Source organism: Solanum tuberosum, unplaced genomic scaffold (genome assembly GCF_000226075.1).
Source record: "Solanum tuberosum cultivar DM 1-3 516 R44 unplaced genomic scaffold, SolTub_3.0 scf00112, whole genome shotgun sequence".
Lineage (NCBI taxonomy): Eukaryota > Viridiplantae > Streptophyta > Magnoliopsida > Solanales > Solanaceae > Solanum > Solanum tuberosum.
This window is the reverse complement of record NW_006239035.1, coordinates 1,518,795-1,538,025: the sequence shown is the minus strand read 5'-3', so window position 1 is coordinate 1,538,025 and position 19,231 is coordinate 1,518,795.

The following is a 19,231-nucleotide window of genomic DNA, read 5'->3' as shown; positions in this document are numbered from 1 at the left end:
ACATTCAGCTCGAGAGAGTGAATGGACTAAGGCGAAGGTTGTGCTTCATTGCCGCTTATTAGTGTTCTAGAGAAACCGATTTGATTCGGTGTAAATTGTTCGAGAGAAAACTTACCCCCACTAAAGTGCTTAGTTACCAATTTACTATCAATAACATTTATCCGGTTGTTTATTTTAGCCCATATTCCTGTCATATCCCAAGAGTCCCATCTCCATATTCATATTTCTATATTATTTGCTGCTTCTAGTTGATAATTGTCTACAAAATCCCCTTCGATAATTGACACTTGTGTCACCCTTTAATTTGATATGTTTTTAAGTCTTTAACTATAATTGACTTGAGCGAAGTTTTTTCTTTTCTCTTAATTCTCGATTACAAATCGCTCCTTTGGGACTCGACCCCAACTCACTAGTTGGGTTATATTACTATTGAACGACTGTGGACGCTTAATATTGGATGAAGTGCCCGAATACGTCAAATCAAAATGACGCCACTGCCGGGGAGTGATGTTAATTGAGAATTTTTAGTTAAGTTGAATTTTACTCTTGTTAGTTATAGTTCTACTTACTTTAATTTTTAGTTTTGTTTTTGCTTGTTTGTGTATTGCCACAGGAAAGATGAGTGTGAATGGTAATTATGGGTATCAAACGGATCACCCCCTTTTGAAATTATTGAATCTTAGGGACAACCTTCTAACGTTCAATGAAGTGGGGGGGGGGGGTGAAACTATCCATGAGATGTGGCCTAGGTTTAAGGCATTACTACAACAGTGCCCAGTTCATGAAATGACCGATAAATTGCTGCTGGAATGCTTCTATCGGGGTCTTGGTTCCGACAATACAAGTGTTGCTGATCAACTCTTTGCAGGTTGTTTGACACAACAACCCTATGAAGTGGTAGACCAACTCCTTGATGGCATGTGTAAGACCAACAAAGAGACAGAGAAGGATCAAGAATGGGCTGCAATGTTGACTCAGCTGGATGTCTTGTCCAAGAGAGTCATGGAATTGGAAGAACTGACCACGAAAAAGGACAAGCACTTTCCCCCTCGCGAGGGTAAAAAGGTGAAGAAGCAGGAGGGTAGACAAAATGAAGAATTCCTCTCACTCATTCTACAGAAGATCGAAGAACAAGATAGGGTGTTGAATGAGATAAAAGAGAATATTGAAATGTTGAATCAGACGACAACCTCTCATTCCATGATTATTCAACTACAAGATGCCCAGATAAACCAAGTGCTGTCGTGTCTCTACTCACAGCATAAAGAGGGGTCGCCTAATGACACCATGGCCAATACCAAAAAAGAGATTTAGGTGTTGACTTGTGTCATTCCATGACGTTAAATAAGATGCTTCTTGGGAGGTAACCCAAGGTTTTTAATGCTTAATTTTTCATTTTAGAAATAATGGTGTGTTGATTGTGCAGGTGAAAGTGTGGGAAATGTTTGAAAAGTGCAGATTGGCGAGCTAAAGTCCAGTCGGTGAAACGTCGAAGAGGTCAACGATCCCGACCTAGACCGCTATTAGACTTAAGATAACTTTAAGGTAGAGTCTGTAAAACTCGGCGATCCCAAGAAATTATTGGCGATTCGCCGATCAAGTCGGTGATCTCGATCTTGTCCGCCGCTTGGATCCCCACATCAACTGAAGGTCCTGTAAAACTCGGTGAGGTAAGTGACCACTCGGTGTGTCGCCAAGTGGTTCGGTGAGCTTGACTAATGTCGCCGAATGGGTGAAATCTGGATGATTTATTCAAGGGCTAAAAGTTTAAATTTCAAACTCTTTCATTTTCCCTCATTTTTCATCTTCCCAAACTCGCTCCTATCTAGTATTTTTGATATTTCCACACTCTATAAGTATTTTAGTTGATTGATTGGTACTTGGATTTGGTTTACATTGTCGCCTAGCTTTTCAATCTTATTTTTATCAGCATTTAAGGTTGGTTTTCCGAATTCTACATTTATTTTTAGTAATTTGTACTCTTATGCAAGCAATATTATGTTGATTATGTGTGCTAGGCCTCTCTGATAGGAGTAGAATGTTTGAATGCCTGTTTGTAATTCGATAATCCTGCCCGTAACGTTTTCAATGTTAATTTCCCGTCTTTTTATGATCTAAAATGAAGTAAAATTTGTGGGGTTGTGCTTGCATGTTATTTGGCTTGGTTGGGTGAAGTTTGAGTATCCCGTATTTGTGCCAAACGATGTAATTTGCCTAATGATAGAACGGGTGACTTTGTTTTTAAGAGAAAATGTCGTCAATTAGCCAAATTTGGCAAAACTGGGAGAAGTCTGAGTATCCCAGGGTAATGGGTGCTATGGGTCTAGTCTTAATTTAACTAGTGCATGTTTTGATTTTGTTTTGGGGGTTGCGGGGTTGTATTCGAGAAGTTGGGTTGAAAATAGGCACGTTGGGTTGTTTGGCAAGCTGGGTCGAGCTCGCCGAACCACTTGGCGGTTCGCCTAATGTCCCCATCTTGCCTTTAATTTCATGTTGTTTGTTCTGTTGTATTCTGTAATTGTCGGCGAGAACCCTGAGGTCGCCGAAGACACTTGGTGACTCGTCGAAAGCCTTCTTGATCGGCCTTTGTCTGCACCCCTAAGACCTTTTTGCACTGTAACTTTCGGCGAGCTAATTCTTGCTCGCCAAAATCTGTTGGCGATTCGACGAAAGACCTTTCCCTTCGCCGACTTGCCTAGAATTTTGAGTCCATCCTTTCGGCGAGCCCGACCTAGCTTGCCAAAGCGATTCGGCGACTCGCCGACTGGTTCAACGAGTCTTTCTACAACTATTTTTCCTGTGAATTTGAATAAAGTATATCTAACTTTTCCCAATGTTTTGCCGACACGGCTAGGTCTAAAGTTGCAGGAAAAAACATGCCACCCCGAGGGAAAGCAAATGGGATTACACTGAATGAGGATGCATCTGCCTCCAAAGGCAAAGCTACGAAATTTTCCATGATTGGTGGGTAAGGCAAAGCACCTGCGTCACCGGAGGCAAGCTCCGACAGTGACAACATCTATGATACTTACCTCACCACCTCTAAGAGTGAGGGTGAGCATCAGGAGCCTCAAACTATGGCGTCTGATGATGATGAGCTTGTAGCAGCGCAAATGGCAGAGCTACGATCTAAAAAGTTGAGTGATCCGTCTAGGATCAGGACTCCTTAGGCTGCCCCTTCTTCTCCAGTTCCAGAACAAACTTTAGTCCTAGCACCTCTTGTACAAGGTCCTTCTCAAAATTCGATGAATAGATTAAAGATTGAAGGGCTGAGGAAAATTATTGAGGAAAAACGTCTTTCCATGGATGAAGTGATTGATAGGTATCCAGAGATTATGAATTGCCTTAGGAATCATGATTTCCAGATCTTCACCAAACCCCGTGGCCCATACATTCCAAATTGGGTCCGGGAGTTCTATGCTTCTTATGGGACCTTGATACCACAGAGTAAGAAACAAGCAATAACATTCAAACCAGTTGACTATGTAGTAATCCGGGGAAAGAAGGTCAAGTGTGACAATGTCGTTATTGATGCTATCCTAGATCGTCCTGATGACATTGACGATGATTGCCAGCACATGATTAGGACTAAAAATCTATACAATATGAAAAAGTGGTTAGCTCCGTTGATCTCAAACAACACTCTCAAGTGGCTTGAGGTTGGTGCTGTTATTGGAAAGAAGGACCTCAACGTGGCAGCTCGATATTGGTTGGTTTCATTAGCAGTACGATCATACCATCCCAAAATGAGTCTATTCTCTGACATGCCAAAGCATCATGTCTAGGTTGTATTATTGATTAAACTCAACTAAATTTGGGGACGATCATTCCTTTAGAGATTCTCATGCGTGCAAAGCAGCGCCAGACCTCACTTCCCTTCCCGGTATTGATCACCGAGCTGTGCAGATGGGCTCAGGTTTCTAGAGATGCAAAGAAGGATGTGGAAGTGATTCCCACATCCTCCACTGATATCCGGAGGGTCAAAGCTAAATATCTTAAGGATCAGGAGGAGAAGATGCAAAAAGCAGCCCCGGTGGACCCTTCCCCGGTTGTGGACACAAATTTCATACCTGCAGAGGCATCTTTGCCTACTCCGGCCCCTGGGCCTTCAGGTACTCCTTGTACTGTATGTTCTGATGTCCCTAGTTCTTCTGCTGCTGTACTGCCTCATAGACCTACTGCTGCTGCTGTCTCCTAGACTTCGATCACCCAGGTTTCATTACTTCGGATGGGGCAACTTGCCCATTCTGCTGATCGTCGAGCTGCTAGAATAGACACCTCCATTCCAAGCATGATTTAGACTGCCCTGGCTGATGCTGTGACACCATTGAGCGCTGCCATTGACGCCCTTCCAGCAAGGATAGCGGTTTGTGAGCGTGGCCAAGGGACCACCGAGGAGGTGACGACCTTAAAGGTCGCTATAGCTGTGTTGCGGAGCGATGTGGATCAACTGAAGTCTATCGATATGTCCATGATCTTCGGGATGGTGGAGATCCCAAATGTACCAGAGATGCCTCTGGCTACCACCGGAGATGAGGGTAGAGTTGAGGAAGCAGCTGATCCTAAGTATGAGGCGGAGACTGGTGAGGAGATGTTTGAGGTGGCCGAGGAAGCTTCATATGAGGGCCTTACTGAGACTGGAAAGGCCATGATAGATGCTGATGTGCAGGCTTCCTTAGTAGATACTCCATTGGTTGCCCCTAGTGCTACTGTTGTTCCTTCTGAGGTGACCCCGAGTACTAAGGCCGGAGACCAGACTGATGCACCGGACACCGATGCCCAGACAGATGGAGCGACTGTGTAGAAATGATCCCCTCTTTACCTCCCTCTTTGTCTTTATTTCTTTTGATTTTTGGATATTTTTAGCTTGTTTGCATTTGAGGACAAATGCTTTTATTTGTGGTGGGGTGAGGCCCACCTTTTGTGTGACATTCGTAATTCTTGTTTTGTTTATATTTGGGATTTAAGCTAAAAATTGTGTTTTTACACTCCTTTTGTGGATACTTGAGCTTGCGGCTCCTTGCTTTTAATTATAAATGATCTTTGACCCTTTCGAAAAATTTTGGCACCTCTTGTATTTGTTGAATGTGGTTGTTTTCAAGAAAATTTGAGAATCGGTTTTGATCAATATCGATGACTCGAATAGTGATCATAATCGAACAAAAAAGAATGCGTGACAACGACGATGCCAATTGAAGTTGCATAGACAATATGTGAACTCTTTACATCTCGTTGTGACTAGCCAAGTATCGAATTGAGTCTTCTGTCATGAACATTGTACACTAGCAAAAGTGTGATGTCTTGTTTGACATTTGTGTCAATGCCTTGTGTAATGAGCTTACCGTGAACCATGTGTGATGACACCTAGAATTTGCCCCGTTGGTCCGGTTGACTAAGTGATACAATTTCTTGAGATGATCTTAGGCAATTTTAAAAGGTGTGAACCAATTTGACATTAGACCTCTTTTGTGGCTTACCTTGTGAGTGTGTGTACCTCTTTTGAGCACCCTTTGAGCCTTAACCTTTTCTTGGAAGAAACTTGATAACATTGCTAACTTTTATTGGCCCATTACCCATAATCCTCATGATCTGTGGTTTGTTTGAATAGCCAACTTAGGCCAAAAGCCTAAGTTGGGGGTGTGGTGAAAAGAGAAGGCAAATCAAGAAAATGCAAAGAAGTCCCTTTTGCCCATGTTTTGAGAAAATATGGAACCCCTCCATATAAAAAAAAGGAGAAAAAGTTGTGGAATAAGGTTGTGGAAATACAAAGAAAATGGGGTTTCCAATGACCCATTGAGGATGAATAAGAGGTGACTTTTGAGCTTTGAATGAAAATGATAAAGAGAAGGAAAGAAGGTGTTGTTCACATCATATTTCATGAGGATTTCAGCCTGTAAGCCTAAATGACCATACCATTACACTCAACCCCATTACAAGCCTTGAAAAGACCTTTTTGATCTTAAATGAGCTGAAGCAAAAGTCGATTGGAAAATAAGGGCAAACCTATGGGTGAAATCATGCATTGTGTTTATCTTTGTGAGTCTGAGTGTTGATCTTGATTCCGAAACTTTAAATGATTGAACCATTGAGTGAATATGGAATCATTCTTTGTGTGAGGGCATTTGAATACCTTTGTTGAGCTTGAACTTGCATTTGAAGCAAGTATGATGAGTCATAACTTGAATCTTGGAGTGCACAATTGATCCTTGCATAAGTAAGTTAAGTCTTTTTGTGTGCATTCATGATTGAGTCTTGTGTAGCACTGTTTGAGAAATCCTTTTTGAACTGCTGAACTTGAGGACAGGCAAACGTTTAAGTTGGGGGTGTTGATGAGTCACGATTTGGACTATTTTAGGGCTTTTATTTTAATAGATTTAGTGTCCTCAAATGCATATTTTGTCTCAATAACTGATGAAAATCCTTGAGTTTTAGGTATTTGGAGTTAGAGACTAAGCATGGACACTAATTAGGTAGAAAGGAACAAGGCAGCTGAAAAGAACGAAGAAAAGACAGCATGAGAATCGCCTAAACCATTAGGCGAGTCGCTGAATGGCTATGGTCTCTCCTAATGTTTCAGTGTACTAAACTCTGAAGGAAAAATCGAATCGGCGAGATAAAAAAGTAGTCGGAAAGTCACCGAATGATTCCGGGATGCAGTACTCCATCGCCCAGCGTGATAGAACTTGTATTTGCTAAAGGCCAATACAGAAAGGCGATGAACAAGACCAAAGGGCGGATCGCCGAGTGGATCGGTGATCTTGACTAACTGCGCCGAGTGGTCTTTCGCAAAACACTTTTTGACAACTATAAATACTTGTCTATATTTTTAGCTTAGTATCATTTTTTGTATGCATTCAGTATAGAATTTTAGAATATCAAACATTATTTTCATTTTTTAGAACTTAGAGTTTTGGAGACTTTGTTCCTTAGCTTTGAACATTTGAAGATTTCCATTTCTAAGCAATTGGAAGTGAGTATTGAAGAGTCTTCATCTTAGACATGTGTAAAGACAATATCTATCATACCCATTTGATGGAAACACTTTTCGGTATCGATTTCTATCGATTTACTATCTCTAGCTAAAACCCCAATTCTTAGGGTGTGATTATGTGAATATGGGTTGAATTTACTACTGGGTATTTCTAATAGATAGTTAATTTGCTGTTTAAAGGTGATTTCGTTCAGTAGTTGTGTTTGAATTTAATGGGGTTGTAGTTGCCAATACAATTTTATCTTCGTGTTTTCAACTTGCTCGCGAGACAGGTTTTAAAACCAAAACTACTAAATCAATAGTCTGTGGTTATTGGGTTGTCGTGGGTTCAGCTCTAGAGAGTGAATCCTAAACCCTCTCCCACACATTAAGCTCGAGAGAGTGAATGGACTAAGGCGAAGGCTGTGCTTCATCGCCGCTTATTGGTGTTCGAGAGAAACCGATTTGATTCAGGGTAAATTATTCGAAAGAAAATTTACCCCTACTAAAGTTTAGCTTAGTTACCAATTTACAGCGATTTACTATCAATAACATATACCCGGTTGTTTATTTTAGCCCATATTCCTATCATATCCCAAGAGTCCCATCTCCATATTCATATTTCTATATTATTTGCTGCTTCTAGTTGATAATTGTCTACAAAACCCCCTTCGATAATTGACACTTGTGTCACCCTTTAATTTGATATGTTCTTCTTCGTATAAGTCTTTAGCTATAATTGACTTGAGCGAAGTTTTTTCTTTTCTCTTAATTTTCTATTACAAACCGCTCCCTTGGAACTCGACCCCAACTCACTAGTTGGGTTATCTTACTATTGAACGACCGTGGACGCTTATTATTGGATGAAGCACCCGAATACGTCAAATCAAAGTCCCCTGTCTCAACTCGGGGAATCTCCTGTCCGGGGGCGACGCAAGTGAAGATGACCCTCATAGCCTTCCATATCCGGACCATCAGATGATCCCTCTCCAGATCCTTCCTCCTCTCCTGGCGCAGCTCGCGGTGGAGCATCTCAACCTCTAAGGTAGTGCTGGGTGGGACCAGAGTAGTGTTAGCAAAAGAATGTCCCAATCTCCTCCGGATGGCCCCTATGTCTTCCTCTACCTGTGCACGTGAGAGTGGATGCTGGGACCGAGTGGGATGAGTGTCGTCGCCTCTCTCGTTGTCCGTCTCTGCCACCGCCTGACTGCTGCTAGCCCTGTTCGTCCTCCTCCTCTTGCTCCGGGAAGTAGAACCCTGCCTGATCAAAAGAGGGTGGAAAGGGGGATCCATGGGGAGTACCTCGTCATTGTCTAGGAAGGGCACTCCCACCCTCTTGGACAGTGCGGTCACCAGTCCCGGTAAGAAAAAGGCCTTCTTGTTGCCCCGATAAAACATCTTCCATTTTGAGATAATCTGTGCCCCCACATTTATCTCGATACCCTGTATAGCGCACACCACCACCTAGGCCCGAGTAAATGTCACGTTGGTGTGATTACCCGATGAGCGGATCCTCCTAGTAACCAAGTGTAGCCATCTCTTAGCATCCAGTGACCAGTCTGTGCTAGTGATTCCCTCTATTGTGGCCCAGTAGACCTGGTCCCGGCGTGCAGGCTCGATCAGGGTGTCCCTCAACCAACCCAGTTCCATCTCTCTCAGCTTGGCCTCATACTCCGTGTTTGAGACCTCGGGCACCTCTAGTGCCTTATTGATGGTTGTGGTGTTCATGGGGATGTCAACTCCCCGGATGCGGATAATGGGGTGAGGGTCATCCCAACAAACAGTAGGGAGGATAACATAAAACTCCCTCACCCAAGTGGAACGTGCATCCAGGGGAACCTCTGTCAAGGGAGCCCACCCAAACTCCATGAGACGAGCATAGAAGGCAGGAGCCTTTTCCTCTAGTTTAAGCAAATAGAAAACCTGCTCGCAGTAGAACTTTGTATTCCGGTTGTCGTGATGCCTTTCCTGACTCACAGTATCGGAAAACCAGACGAAAGGAAGATTTTCCTCGTTAAGACCCGCCATTTAGATAAGCCTGCAAGTTATGAAATATACACGTTAGAACACGATAGGATTAGGAAAATTTGGGTTCAAAAGGGAAGAGAAAAATTTCTGATTTAAGTAGCAAGAGGCTACTGCCCCACTGAGTCCTGCCACAGCGGCCCAAATCCCGCCAGAGCGGCCTTCTTCTGGGACGAACACCAGGCACGATCATGGCGCTTCTTCGTCCCAATGTCCTCATTTTCAACAGAATTTCAGCAGATCAGAATATATTAAGTACCCTAGAACTTAAATATGTTGATATTTTGGCAAAATAACCCCTAAATAGTGCCCAAATCCGAGTTCTATCAAGAGTCCCTTCAACTTCCCCCACCCGTTTTGGTACCGAATTAATCGTATTTCTACAAAATCCTTACGTCCAGAATGTTGTGGAGACTCGGGGACGTAAGGGAAGTACCCATGCTACGTTTTCCTAACAAATCAAGCAACATTTGTTCTTTTTTGAAAACTACCCCAAAAACGTATTCTAATCAATTGTTTAATGTCATGCAAGTGTAGTTAAGTAAATAACGAAGTAAATAAAGTAAAGAGCAAGAAAATTACCTTGTTTTTGACATTTGGAGGAGAGTGATCGAGAGGATTTTGGAGAGTTTTTGAAAGTTTAGGGAGAAATGGGAAATTTTTTCCTTTTCCCCCTTTTCTACCTCTGATCCCCCGCTTCAGCGGGAGATCCACAACGGCCCCGCCTTAGCGGAAGGGCTGCCGCCTTGGCGGTTCAGGCTGTGTAAGTTGGACACGTGTTTTTCTTCGTGGGTTACCTTAAATTCCTAACCGGCCTTTTAAGTATAGCACATTTCGTGTTTCGAATTTTGGAAAAGTCACCATCCGTTGTGGTGCTGTAATGGGCCAGATCATTAGTTAAAGTACTCTGAGATAGGGTGTGTGACGATCCGTTCACTAGTCATTTAGTGTCGAACGACGGGTAAATTGGTATCTATTGTAACGACCTGAACCTTCGTTATTTAGGAAAAACAAAACTTAGGAAAATACTAGGCCATTGTCCCGCCAGGGCGAGCCAGATGCCGCTAAGGCGGCAGTGCCACAGCGGGGTAAGTAGCCACAAGAGCGGGTTGGGTAAGGCAGAATGTAAATAACGCAATATCTTATTTTCTCCTTCTTCCAAAAACACATAAATTAGACGTAAACCACCCCAGAAACCCTCCAAAAGATGCTCTAGGCTTAGGAAAGAAGGAGGAAGAGAGTTCTAGCATAATGAGATCGATGACTTACGTATTCTTGGCCAATTTTACCATCTTGTCGCCCTGAAACCCGAATTGGAGTTATAATTCCGTGCAACAGTTTGGCGCCCAGGTAGGCTAGGATTATTTAATTGAGTAGTTTCAAATCTGTCATTCACTGCGTAGTATGTTGAAAGTGACGGTAGAATGCATGCGTAGACTTTTTGCACTCCTAGAAAGGAATGATTATGCGCATATTCCTAAGGGTGACATTAGTTGTATGTCATAAGAGAAAGCCCTAGTTCGTGGAATAGGGTTGAGGCGATGGTTATGATTTCCTATTTTGTGGGATGTTGTTGATTGGTTACGGTATGATATGTATGTGTATAGGCAAAGTATAACGGTAATACGAATCTAATGAATTGATTATGAACAATTCATGCCATGAACTTGAGTACTTGACTATATGAAGTGGGTATTGTATGTTATAGATGTGAATATGATTATGATTATGATGATTGGATCGGGTGTCATGTACCGACACATTAACTTGCATGGGATCGGGTGTCACGTACCGACACACTAACTTGCATGGGATCGGGTGTCACGTACTGACACACTAACTTGCATAATTGGTTGCCACGTATCGGCATAAACATTGGATCGGGTATCACGTTCTGGTACGCTAACAATTTGGGTGTGGGTTCCATTAGAGGGCCATTGACATGTATTATATGTGTAATTGCTTGTATTATTGATAATGTGGAATTGGGCGTGTTTCCTGAATTATTGGTGGATTGTACATTATGTTCTTGTAGGTGGGGGTTGCAATGTTGTAAGATAACTGGAGATACTTGGTTGTGGAATAAACTGTGGATGGTAGAGTCTCAATTCGGTTGTAGTATGGTAAGAGGGAACCAAAGGTCTTAGTGCTATTTTTATTATTTAGAATGATGTCATGGGTAATATTTTTGAGATTAGGGGCTGGTAATATAAACCGATAGTAAGCCTCAATAGGCGTAATGTGAAGTCATGAGTTGAGTAGAGATGGGGAAGACGTAAGAGTGTATTGTGAGTGGTTGTTCGGGTTGGTAGTGGTCTATCCGGAACGTCCTTAAGGGATTAATTGATTAGGTGCGATCACGAACGAAGTAAGTAAGGGGTTAGAAGTAAGTGGACTATCATGATGTTAATATCTGGAATGGTAAGGGGTAGGCAAAGTATAAATGTGGAGGAGCGATTAGTCTTACTGCATGTTTCACCAGTTGATTTATTTATTATGCGGTGGGTATTCGGGTTGACCGATGATGTCTACCAATACATGTGGTTTTGTACTGATACTACTCTTGCTATGCCTTTTTGGCATAGTCTGGATGCAGGTTCGGTGATGTTTCGTAGGTAAAGACGAAGTCAATCTCCAACAGCTTCTACTTTTCTTCCATGTGGTGGGAAATGTGTCATTTAGGTGTTGATGTGTTCTGTATTCTTAGTAGCTCTTGTACCTGTTTAGACTTGGGGTGTTAATTATTTTACAAGTCTTAACTAGAACCGTTTCAAAAACTCTTATTTATAAATTTACTTGAAATTGTTTTATCTCAGTTTTCTTACTCTTCCGCATTGTTTTTAACTATTGGGATATGAGGGTTGTCCTACTTAGGTGTTAGAGTAGGTGAACGCACGACCCGATGGGTTGGATCATGACATGAAAATTTTGATTTCACCGCTAAATTTAAATATTTTTATTTTTTCTCAAAAAAATGACTTTACCTTTTAGTTGGCACAATCAATCGTAAAACTACTAGATATGCTTTAACCTGACAGAATCTTTTACGATACGGAGAGAAAATGGACTCACTATCCGCTCGAATTAAATTTCTCCTTCTAGCTCTGATTATTTATTTTTCTAATGGTATTTTTATCCTAAAAATCGTTGTGGACTTATCTAAATATCCCAAAACGTTTAGGAATAAATTTGAATTAATTTTGAACACATTGTATGGATGTGATTAGATTAAAACCCTGAAAACTAATTTGTATTTATTAGTCAAAAGCCAAGATTTGAGATCTTCAGAAGGATAGTATCATTAAATAGATTCAATTTAATCACATTTTATTTGAATCATTGACATATATGTTAAAAATTCTAAAACATACAATAAGAAATTTAAATATTGAACTCATAATTAATAGAGAAATTCAAGTCTTAAGTTCACAAAAGTCATAACATAAATGGAAATCACTACTGAATTCAAATAACACCATCAACTTTAAAATAAAAATAAAAACTAAAACTTTAAAAAAGAACATTTAAGAAACTTAATTATTTGATAGCATGAGGCTTCAAATGTATTAGTAACCATTGTATGCTTAATTAGCATTTTCTTGAGGAACTTGTGCAAAAGAAGCAGCAACATTTTTCAGCATCAAATCAACTTCATCCAATCGACGTTCAAATTTTTTCAAATCCTCTGCATTAAATTCCTTAATTTGTTCCAACATTTCTTCCATGCCAGTCTCATCTTGTCTCATTAGTTAAAGTCTCTTCTATGATCTTGAGATTGTCAAGTTCAACTTGTTTCTCCTTGATTCTGATCCGAGTGTTTGTAATGTTAAGACGACTATTTTCACTTTGTTGCATATATGGACTAAAAAAACGATCAACAATAGCATCAATTGTAGGATGAAAAAATGAGAAAGGATTATTAGTGGGGAAAAAATATTATTATTCCGACATCAATGTCATATTTCCCAATCATATTGCTTGCTTTCTTGTACAAACTTGCACAACGCTTTGAAAATGTTGAGTATAGACCATCTTCGTCTTCTATTTTGGCCATCAAAATCTTTTGACATCCTAGAGTCTTTTTTCTGTCATTCCTCAAGTGAAAATGAGATGTTAATTGATGAGGCTCTCCAAAAAATGTGTTGCTTATTTATACAAAAAATCTTCTATATTGTAATTAATTTCTTGTCATACTATAAATGAAAAATAAATCTCATCATTATGTTAAAATTATAGTAACAAAATAAATTTATGTAGCTACTTAGAAAAAATATAGTCTTGCTCTTAAAATATTTGACCTGATTTTCAAACTTTTGTCTTCAAATATTTTAAAGTTCCCTAACACTAACTAATATTTGTTTTTGGATTTTGGTAACTTCCACTTACAAAACTTCAAGAAATTTTAGGGAAGAAATTTATTTTTCTTCTAATTATATTAACTTTTGTTGTATACAATTATAGTAGCTTATTAAAATATTTTCCTATTATATTGAATTTTTGAAGATTTTGATATGTAGATTATTTCATTTCAAATTATGTTCTCACTTACTTTCCTCAATTTGATAAAGTCATTAACCAAATTAGAATATGAATCTCTTTAATTTGAAAATTTTAATTTATTTTTTATTATTATGGTAAGTTCAAGACTATATATAAATTAAAAATAATAATATGAAGTTATACTATCAATTGGGTTTCCTCCCAATAAGCACCTAATTTAACGTCACGACACGACACAATTAAGTTCATCACTTTTCTTTCCACTTTGAACTTATGAATTTCACCCCTAACTTTGCATCAAATTTTCCTGCTCCTCTCAAGGGGAAGGGGTATAAAGATAAAGGAACCAAATAATAGATGTCAGATCTTGCACTTCTTCGCCCTCATGTGAGGAATGTCGTTTTGTCGATGTGGACTAGAAAACTTTAGGATATAGGGGCCCTGTTCCTCATCTATACACTCCTCCACTAGTTCAGATGACTCGAGTTTTATGTCGTCATCCTTGTATAATGTAAAAAAATGTTTAGAATGAGATCCAAGATGCCTCAACTACAAAGCAGCATTATTAACAATATTCTCACTTTTGTAATGCTTCTTAACATTGACCCTACGGAATAAAGTATAACTTAATTGTTGAAATTTCCCTTTTTCTCCACTAATTGATCATCATCCACGACAATTGGTGGTTGGACACCTGTCACTCCCCGAGCCTACACCCTGGGTGGGATTAACACTCGAGAACCATTGCTGGCCCCAAGCGAACACTTGGCCTGGCTAGACTCTCAGCGGAAGACTTTAAGCATTATTACAAGAATCAAATGCATTTATAAAACAACTGTCTCAAATTAAACTTAGAACGTTTAAGGATAAACATTCATATTAGCCAAAATGGAAACTCAAGTCTAATAGCAAAACATCTGAAATAAAAGACTAAAGGACTCATATCTAGCTGTCTATGAAGCCTCTAAATACTAAGAGGGGTGTCGGGACAAGACCCCCAATCATCCTAACAACTGAAATACTAGAAAACAAAAATGTAAAAAGAACCCTCCGAAAAGCAAGGAGGCTTACAAATTGACTCTGAATGCTCGAATGGATCAACGAGGCACTGGATGCTGGTCTTGATTACCGTATCTACATCATAAAAAGATGCATGCCAAATACCATTAGCACATTGAATGTACGAGCATGTGAGGGGAAAACTAAACATGACATAAGTTTGAAAGGAATCTGAAAAGAACACTTACCTTGGCTTTACTCAACTTATGAATACTCAACTCAAATGCAAAGTAAAAACAACAATAATGGTGCAGTTTATACAAAGCATTTAAAATAATAGATGATAACTCCATGTATTAAAGAAATACAATAATAAACTCCGTTTACTTATAAAATAATATAATATTGTGGGAGTTTCTTTAACCGACAACCACCACTATGAACTAAAGTGATGATACAACGTCTCGCCCATGCTGCCAGAACTGTCCTATACCTTGTCGTGATATAGAACGCCTCAACTAAGTTGATCCACTAGTCTATGCTAAGAAAAGCACCAAGGTATCATCTAAAAAGTATGACCCTTTCTACCCACGATGGCTACATGGTTTATGGAGACTTGAGTTATTATGAACTCGTTCCCATATCGGTGCTCAATACTACTCCCAAAATATAGTCAGCTCATATGTTTTAAAAACAAAACTATTTCTGTGATTTGAGATAATTACTCAAAAAACTATCTTGAAAGCTCTCTTGGAAATCGGTGTTTCCTTGCTTGTTTAAATGTGAAAACATTTCAATTCTTGGGAATACTTAGTTCCCATAAAAGCTTTTGAATAAATGAACTTTACTCTTACTCTTTACTCAACTCAAAACTCAAGCCTTAAAATAAAATTAAAACATTTGTAAAAGACTTTTCGAAAACTCTAACGAACTTCTCTTGACTTGACTCTTAACTTTCCTTGAATTGAATTATGCATTCGAGGTTCATGATATCATGTTTATGGATGATTTCATGATGTTTAGACGTATTTTAGAGTGTAGAAATCGACTAGAAAACATAGGTACGTTGCTAGGGAACTAGTACAGAAAGAAGTGGGAAAAGGTGGAAGAACTAGCGTCCCTGGCGCTCTGAGAGGCGCGGGGCGCTAGAGGGTGAAGTTCAGAACCTGGGTTGGGGCACTCTGGCTGGAGTGGCGCCCCAGATCCCAAATTTCAGAACTTCTTTTGGGGCACTATGGGAGGCGCGGCGCCCCATCCCCCTCCCTAGAAAATCCCGAATTTTCTTCTTCGTTTTTCAATTCTAAACTCTCTAATTTCACTTGGTTGTTTCCCCAAACACTTAGAATCGACTATATCCTCAATATATGTAAGATTCTACTCGATATAGCACCTAATCTCATGAATTAAACTCAAGAAACTTCAACAACAAGAACCCACAAGGACTTAAACGAATTTTATCAAAAACTCATAATATTTTCTTTCTAAAGAACACAATTTCGCTGAATTGAATCATGATTGGCATGTGGGTGAACTAAACCAATGCTATGTGATCTCACATACCTCGTAGGATTGAATCCTTGGCGAAATCCACAACCAAAATTGCACGATCTTGACGAACCTTGAACTTTTCTTCTCCTTTCTTCTCTTCTCTCTTTTCGCCAAGCCCTAACATAAATTTCCAATTGTCTAAACTGATCTAATTCTAATTACACCCCAATTAAACTCCTAAAATCGAAACAAATTAACTGGGTAAGGGAAAGACCAAACTACCCTTCCAAAATCCAGATTAGACTTTTCTTATCTAAACAACCTAACTTCAAATGGGTATATCTCACTCATACAAACTCAGAATTGAGCAAACTCGGCGGCGTTGGAAAGATAATTTGAAGATATTTCTTACAGTTTCTGGTAACACACCAAAATCATCCTGATCTAGGAATTATGGTTGTTTGAAGTTGACCCAAAACTCAAATTTAACATGACTTAACCAATTTTCAAAATTTTCATTCTTTCCAAAAACGATTCTTTCTAATTCTAGATCCTTCTAGTTCTTTCAACTAGCGAGGTGTTACAATATCTACCCTTTGGGAACATTCATCCTCGAATGAGATTACTCTTAGTAGGCTAAGGGTGTAAAATCTAACATTCAACTCAAACACCCAACAAGCAAACCTAACACATCAAGCATATCAATTTAAAGAGTACTAAAAAGAGAATTAGTACCTTGGTCTGGAATTTCTCTGGACTCAAAGAGATGTGGATATCTCTTCTTTATATCCTTCTCAGCTTCCCAAGTAGCTTCCTCAACAAACTGGTTTCTCCAAAGAACCTTGACTGATGCAACTTCCTTGGTCCTCAACTTGTGAACCTGACAGTCTAGAATCTGAACCGAGATCTCCTCATATGATAAGCTATCCTTGATACAAATATCTTCAGTAGGTATGGTGAGTGACGGATCTCCTATGCACTTCTTCAACATGGAAACATGAAATACCGGATGAACCGTTGCCAACTCTTAGGGTAGCTCTAGCTCATAAGCTACGTTACCAACCCTTTTTGATATTCTGTAAGGGCCAATATACCGGGGACTAAGCTTCCCCTTCTTACCAAATCTCATAACACCCTTCATGGGTGAAACTTTCAAGTAGACACAATCATCTACTTCAAACTCTAGTTCCCTTCTCCTAACATCAGTGTAGGATTTCTGCCAACTCTGAACTATTTTCAACCTCTCTTGAATGACTTTCACTTTATCCATAGCTTGATGAACTAAGTCTGGTCCTATCAACCCTGCTACACCAACTTCAAACCATCCAATTAAAGATCTGCATGTTTTCCCATAAAGAGCTTCATACCGAGTCATTTGGATGCAAGAGTGGTAACTATTATTATAGGTGAACTCGATGAGAGGTAGGTGATCATCCTAATTGCCCTTGAAATCAATCACATATGCCCTCAACATATCTTCTAGAGTCTGAATAGTGCGTTCTGCTTGACCATCTGTCTGAGGATGAAAAGCAGTACTTAAGTTCACCTTTGAACCCAAGCCTTTCTGGAAAGATTTCTAGAACTGTGCAGTAAATTGTGCACCTCTATCTGAAATAATTGAGACTGGCACCCCATGAAGTCTAACTACCTCTTGAAGATACAACTTGGCATAATCTTCTGCTGAATGTGTAGTCTTTACCAGCAAAAAGTGGGCTGATTTCGTCATTCTATCAACAATCACCCAAATACAATCATGTTGCCTGCCAGACCTTGGTAAACCTTTGATGAAGTCCATATTGATCATCTCCCACTTCCATTCCGAAAGTTCTATATTCTGAGCCATACCACCGGGCCTTTAGTGCTCTACTTTAACTTGTTAGCACTTTGGACACTTAGGAACAAATTCTGCAATGCCCTTCTTCATACTACTCCACCAATAAACTTCTTTCAAATCACGATACATCTTTGTGGAACTCGGATGGAAATAATATCTGGAGCTATGAGCTTCCTCCATGATCCTCTCTTGGAGTTCATTCACCTTTGGTACACACAACCTACCTTGATACCTCAAAACGACATCTCCCCATTGTTCAAAAGCCAATACTTTTTGCTTATGAACATTTGCCTTCAACTCAAGCAAAATATGACCTTGGTCTTGTTTCTCCTTAACTTCAGACACTAATGATGATTCAGCCCCATTCATCACCACTACTCCTCCTTCTGTGGAATCCATTAGTCGAACTCCCAATCGTGCAAGTCTATGCACATCTCTTACTAGTTCTTTCGTATCTTCCTCAAAATGGGTGGTATTACCCATAGACAACCTGCTCAAGGCATCAACAACAACATTAGCCTTACCTGGATGATAAAGAATACTCCTGTCATAATCCTTGAGTAATTCTAACTACCTCCTTTGTCTGAGATTAAGCTCTTTCTGACTAAACACTAAACACATACTCTATATTTTCAAAGAAAATACTACGACAACCAACTCTAAGTCATTGGTTGGGTAGTTCTTCTCATGAACTTTCAACTGTCTAGAGGCATAAGCTATAACTTTGTCATTCTGCATTAACACACAACCTAAACCAACTCTAGACGCATCACAATATACGACAAAACCTTGAGTACCTTTTGGTAAGGTCAATACTGGGGCAGTAGTCAACCTCCTTTTCAATTCCTGAAAGTTTTTTCTCACAAGCTTCAGACCATTGAAACCTCACTGCTTTCTGAGTCAACTTGGTCAAAAGGGACTAAATAGATGAGAACCCCTCTACGAACCTTCTATAATATCCAGCCAACCCCAAGAAACTCCTAATATCAGTTGGAGGTGTGGATCTAGGCCAATTCTGCAATGCCTATATTTTTTGGGTATCAACTCTAATTCCATCACCAAAAACAATGTGTCCTAACAATGCCACAAACTCAAGCCAAAACTCACATTTTGAGAACTTAGCATATAACTCCCTATCATTTAGAGTTTGGAGAACTATTCTGAGATGACTAGTGATATATCGTGAGTTTACGGTATTGTTAATACATTTCACTTGAGAGTTGTGTGTGTCTAGGGCCATTTTGTATTAGTTCTTATGTGTTTTTCTCATGTTTTCAGGAAATAAGTTCAGACGCGGAGATTTGAAGACACAACTGAAAGACATGCATAAAAGGGCATCTATAGAGGCAACTTACGGATCGTAAGTCCAGTTACGCCCCGTAGATGATGGACATAGATGGGCAGGCAAGGCATGG